Source organism: Acomys minous (genome assembly GCF_964271855.1).
Source record: "Acomys minous genome assembly, chromosome: 9".
Classification (NCBI taxonomy): Eukaryota; Metazoa; Chordata; class Mammalia; order Rodentia; family Muridae; genus Acomys; species Acomys minous.
Window position 1 is genome coordinate 82,968,775 of NC_140490.1, and position 6,409 is coordinate 82,975,183.

The following is a 6,409-nucleotide window of genomic DNA, read 5'->3' on the forward strand; positions in this document are numbered from 1 at the left end:
CTAAACTTCCTCATTTCAGCCTCTGCATAACTTCCTCCTTTCTACCTCTGCATAACCTCCTCCTTTCGACCTCTGCGGATGTTGTTTAGCGGGGTTGGCTCGGGACTTTCCAAGAGATAGTTAGCTAAAGTAAGATAGGAATTGTTTCAAGATGAATCACAGGATGTTCCCCTGCTGAGATCACCTGGAGACATTCTCAGACCCCCTACTGCTCGGCTCCTGCTTCCACCCCATATAAGCTTTTGCTTTTGATTCAATAAAGAAGACCTTGATAGGAGTTCTACTTGGTCTCGGTCTCCTTCTTTCTCGTCCCATCTTTTCAGGTATGGCTCCCCTCGCGACCCCGTAATTACTGGTCCTGCTGGTCGGGACACGTGGCGCCCAACGTGGCCACGAGGTACGAGCCCTCTACCACGACAGAGACCCTTCGTGGGAAATAATTCAGAAACGCCGCGGTCAAGTCTCTCGCCGAGGTCAAAAGTACCTCCGATCGTCTCGGGTGCGGGCCTGCTGCTCACAGGACCTCTCCGCACTTAGGTAAGTGTTCATCTCTGTCAATAAGATGGGTTAAAGTCTCTCAAAGGAGGCGTAATTTATTCGCCACCTTAAAATTTTTCTCAGGGAAAGAGGAGTTAGAGTTAAAAAAGCCCTTGTAAGCATTAGCTTTTCTTACAGAGATTCAAACAGTCCTTCAGGACACAGGGAACTCGGGTATTGCTTTATAATCGTCATGTCAAATTTTATGTCTATGTCTGTACATTTGTTTACTTTTTAAAATACTGTTTCATTTTTCTATGTCTTGATAGAGGGCTAAGCTTTACTCGCTGGCCAATTTTCTAAAACAGTGCAGCACAACATGGCACACACAGCCTATGAGGCAGTAAGAGTATTGCCTCTGAGGCAGGAGCAGGCCTGCCCTATCCAGGGCCTGAACCCAGGCACAGTGGCTGCCTGTGGGGCTTGCCTCTTACAGAACAGGCATGGCTGCAAACATGTGACAAGTTGAAAAAGCACAATCTAAGAAATAGAGTTTATTGCCTAAAACTTAGAATTTTCTTGCTTAATTTTTTTGCTTGTAAGTGACTAACAGTTTTTCAAATTGGTCTAGCAAATAGAGTTAATTCCAAATTCCTTAGCTACAAGGTGTTTATAATTTTCTTGTTTATTTGCTTAATGTTTACTTGAAATATTTCTAAAAAATTTTTAGATTCTCAAATAAGAGATATAAACTAGTTTTGTCCTTGGAAACAAACATTTACAGCTGAGAGTTTCCAGCTTAGATCCAACTGACTAACAAGTCCAGGGGTACTATTTCCTTGGGCCAGATAATTTCACAGACACTGCTCCTAGTTATCTGTGGGCTTGACTCCTACAGAGCAGAGATGGCTACAGACACGTGGCTAGTTGGAGAGGCGGAACTAGGAGGCTGATAGATTTCTAAACTAGGCTAGGGAATGTAGTTAACTACCTAGGACTTAGAATTTTCTTGTTTTCCTGATTAATTTTTGAGATGTTTAAAAATTTTTTTTTACTAAAATTAGAATAAAACAATTAAACAAGTCACGGTGGCACATGCCTTTAATCCCAGCACTCGGGAGACAGAGACAAGTGGATCTCTGTGACAGGGCATGGTGGTGCATACCTTTAATCCTAACACTTGGAGATTAACAGAGACAGAACTCTTAAATTCCAACCTGATCTCCACAGAGTGTGATCTGCTGATAAGCTAAGTTTCTTACAAAGATGTAAGTTTTTAAACTTATATTAGACTTAAGGATTGTTTTTTCACTGTATCCCCTGCACCCCAGGCAGATAAGATCTCTTGGAGAAGTGATGCCCCTGTCTGGGTAGACCAGTGGCCTCTGACACCCCCTAAATTACAGGCTGCCCTAGCTCGCGTTGAGTCTGCCATTAACAACCAAACTATCTCCTTTTTTGACCCTACTAAACTCTTACAATTCATTGTCCTTCCCACCCCTTTTACGCCCACGGGGGTGTTTTGGCAGGGCGCCCCCCTTTACTGGGTACACCTCCCTTCGGAATCGTCTAAGGTTCTTGCCACCTACCCATCTCTGGTGGCCCAGCTCATAAAGGATGGCCGCTTACAATCGAGAAAAACCTTTGGAAAAGACCCTGACATTTTGATCCTCCCCTATACCCCAGCTTAGATTAATTGGCTATTTATCAATTCCGATATCTGGGCCATTAATTGCATAGATTTTCAAGGCAAAATCGATAACCATTATCCCCCCGATAGGTTGCTTCAATTCCTTTACAAAATGCCTATTATTTTCCCTAAAAGGACGAAATTGTCCCCTATCTCCCAGGCTAGTTTAGTTTTTACGGATGGATCTTCTAATGGTATAGCAGCTTATTCCATTGATGGAGTAACCACTCGTGTGTCTTCCCCTTTTCTTTCGGCACAGCTAGTTGAGTTATATGCTACAATACAGGTATTTACAGCCCTCCCAGACCATTCCTTTAACCTATATACCGACAGCGCCTACATTGCCTGTTCGGTCCCCTTGCTAGAAACAGTGCCTCACATAAAACCTACTACTAATGCTGCCCCATTATTTGCGGCATTACAAAGCCTTATCCATCGGCGCACCAAACCCTTTTTTGTTGGACATATTAGGGCTCATTCTGGACTCCCTGGACCTCTTGCCGAGGGAAACCGGTTAGTCGATGCCGCCACCCAGATGGTCGGGTCTATTCAGGTTCAAGATTATCCCTCTGATCTAATTTCCCAAGCCCAACAGGCCCACGAGCTCCACCATCTTAATGCCCACACCCTTAGGTTGCGGTTCAAAATTACCAGAGAACAGGCTAGACAGATAGTTCGTAATTGTAAGAGTTGTTTGACCTTTCTCCCCGAAGCCCACTTCGGGGTCAACCCTCGAGGACTGGTCCCAGGCGAATTGTGGCAAATGGACGTTACCCATGTTGCCTCTTTTGGAAAACAAAAATATGTCCATGTTACCATTGATACGTATAGTGGCTTTCTTTACGCCTCCCTTCAAACGGGAGAGGCCACTAAAAATGTCATCAACCATGTACTAACTTGCCTCTCCGTCATGGGACAGCCCAGAACTATCAAAACAGACAATGGACCTGGATATACCAGCGCCAGTTTTAAACAATTTTGTGCCCAATTAAACATCAAACATATTACTGGCATTCCCTACAACCCGCAGGGACAGGGAATTGTCGAGCGAGCTCACCAAACGCTTAAAAATATGCTGCTGAAATTACAAGGTACAGGGGGAACACTCTTCCCCACATTGGGCAATAACAAAACCCTTCTGTGCCATGCACTTTTTGTCTTAAATTTCCTTACCCTAGACAAAAATCACAGATCAGCAGCGGATCGCTTATGGCACGCTACAACCTCTCAGACTTATGCTCAAGCCTTATGGAAAGATCTATTCACCTCCCGGTGGCAGGGTCCTGACCCTATTCTTATTTGGGGAAAGGGACATTGTTAACTCCTCTTCCTCTATCACTCATCAAACACCCTGGCTTACTTAGGAAGTGGACTTATGTATGCTGGCCTTGGGAGCCAGCGAGGCCTGGGGAACCCCCTCCCATTATATGCCCCAAGATAAGCCACTGGATCTTCGGCCTGAGGGTGTCCAAGCAGGATGTGATGGACAAGTGCCCAGGTACTTTTTGGGAGAAAAACCCATTTATGTGTGTCCTGGGGGACACAGAGATCGCTCCCTTGGTCACAAATGCGGCTTCTCTAGTGACTTTTACTGTGCCGCTTGGGGATGTGAGACTACGGGAGATACCTATTGGAAACTTTCATCTTCTTGGGATTATATAACTGTTAAAAGAAAGGATCTCCCAGAGACAGTTGACCCCTCTGGCACACGTGACTGTAGTAATTGGTGCAACCCCCTTGTGATTACCTTCACTGACAAAGGAAAGAAAGCCACATGGGAGAATCGAGGCCTAGAGTGGGGACTTAGGTTATATACAGTTGGATATGATCCTGGCCTTACTTTTAAAATTAAACTACTCAAGACCATTCCCAATTCAAAACCGGTGGCCATTGGCCCAAATCAGGTCCTACAGAACCTGCGGTCTGATCCACGCCACCCAACAGCCACTGGTACACCCCATACCACCCTGTTTCAACCCACCGTACCTCCTGGCCCCTCACCTTCTGTTAATATTATCCTGACCATGGTTAATGAATCCTGGTCTGCCCTGCACGCTGTTCGTCCCGACCTTGCAGATGATTGTTGGTTATGTTATCATGCTTCCCCACCCTTTTATGAGGGTGTTGCTATCCTTAACAATCTTACTGCTACTAACGACTCCTCCCTGGTTCGCTGGAACCCAGAGGCCAGGGAAGGCATGACCCTGGCCCAAGTCTCAGGCCTGGGGCTCTGCATCAGGGGACCCAGGATGCGTTTACCCTCCGTTATTTCTCCTCTGTGTAATCAGACCCTTGAGGTCAGTGGTGGCTCCACCTACCTGGTAGCCCCAAATGATACATATTTGGCATGTTCCACTGGCCTAACCCCGTTTATCGTGGTACAGCCTTTCCTACAACAATATGATTACTGTGTGCTTGTTCAGCTACTTCCTCGATTAACAGTTTATTCTAGCCGCCGGGCGTGGTGGCGCACGCCTTTAATCCCAGCACTCGGGAGGCAGAGGCAGGCGGATCACTGTGAGTTCGAGGCCAGCCTGGTCTACAAAGCGAGTCCAGGACAGTCAAGGCTACACAGAGAAACCCTGTCTCGAAAAACCAAAAAAAAAAAAAAAAAAAAAACAGTTTATTCTACAGATGAATTTCTCAACTTCTGGACTCCTCCGGGTACACCATCCAGAGTCAAACGCGAGCCCATTACAGCCGCAACCATCGCGGTTCTACTGGGGCTCGGGGCTGTCGGAGCCGGGACGGGCATTTCATCTTTAGTGATCTCCAATCAAAACTATCACCAGCTTAGTGCAGCCATAGATAAGGATACTGCTGAAATACAGGTTGCTATGGCAGCTTTAAAAGATTCGCTTTCCTCCCTTGCAGAAGTGGTACTGCAGAATAGGAGAGGGCTAGATTTGTTGTTTTTACAACAAGGGGGATTATGCGCAGCACTCAAAGAAGAATGCTGTTTCTATACCGATAAAACTGGGATCGTAGAAGATAGCATGAGGAAGGTCAGAGAAAGTCTAGAAAATCGCAAGCGGGAGCGAGATAGAGCTGAATCCTGGTATAAAAACTGGTTTTCTGCTTCCCCTCTTCTGACTACCCTCCTTCCTTCGTTGCTGGGACCTCTTATAGGGTTCTTGTTACTAATATCTTTTGGACCGTGGGCTTTCAGAAAGATTACTGACTTTGTCAAACGCCAAGTAGACTCTGCCATACAGGGACCCACCCATGTGGAAGTTCATTACCACAGGCTCGAACCACCTGACCCCGAGGCAGAAGACTGTGCCGTCCTTGATAATGCGGCTAAAAGTGGCCTCGACTTCAACAAGCTGAAACCTAAGGGCTTGAGTCGATTGTTCGCTTGAGAGGGTGCGAGGCTAAGCACTGCAGGGAACCATGCCAGACACCTCGGTAGGTTCCTGAGGGGCACGCCTGACTGCATATAGGCTGACGCGCATAAAGGATGTTACTATCCTTTTCCTGTCCTCCGCAAACGCGTCTGGGAGGTTGGGGACATGTGTGACCTGAAAAAATGGCCATGCAGTGACCTCTTAACGCAACGCCCATCTTCAGGAGGGTCAGGCCTCTACTCCCCCCTCTCTCTCTCTCTCTGCTTCTATTTAATAAAGAAGGGGCAGATGTCCGGAGCCAGCCCAGGGTCATTCAAGGCTAAAAGAATCTACTGGCTGAGGCAAAATTCTGATGCCCCATTCCAAAGCTAAACTTCCTCATTTCAGCCTCTGCATAACTTCCTTATTTCAGCCTCTGCATAACTTCCTCCTTTCGACCTCTGCATAACCTCCTCCTTTCGACCTCTGCAGATGTTGTTTAGCGGGGTTGGCTCGGGACTTTCCAAGAGATAGTTAGCTAAAGTAAGATAGGAATTGTTTCAAGATGAATCACAGGATGTTCCCCTGCTGAGATCACCTGGAGACATTCTCAGACCCCCTACTGCTTGGCTCCTGCTTCCACCCCATATAAGCTTTTGCTTTTGATTCAATAAAGAAGACCTTGATAGGAGTTCTACTTGGTCTCGGTCTCCTTCTTTCTCGTCCCATCTTTTCAGGTATGGCTCCCCTCGCGACCCCGTAATTACTGGTCCTGCTGGTCGGGACAGTCACACTGCCACTTAAAACATGTCTAAGGTCTGGCAAGGGATTTGCCGTTTCTCTCTAGCTGGCTCCTTTTTCCTGCAACAAGAGGTACCAGAAAACTGGGGACTAACTTATAGGCTCATGCTTCCAG

The 6,409-nt window shown here is 46.6% G+C and overlaps 1 long non-coding RNA gene across 1 annotated transcript; it reads left to right on the top strand.

Annotated features, from left to right (window-relative positions):
* The first annotated feature begins 1,537 nt into the window (after nt 1-1,537).
* Nucleotides 1,538-6,184, top strand: LOC311604977. The gene is made up of 2 exons (XR_014781764.1): nt 1,538-3,665; nt 4,790-6,184. It is a non-coding gene; the product is annotated as an uncharacterized lncRNA (long non-coding RNA).
* Nucleotides 6,185-6,409: the final 225 nt, after the last annotated feature.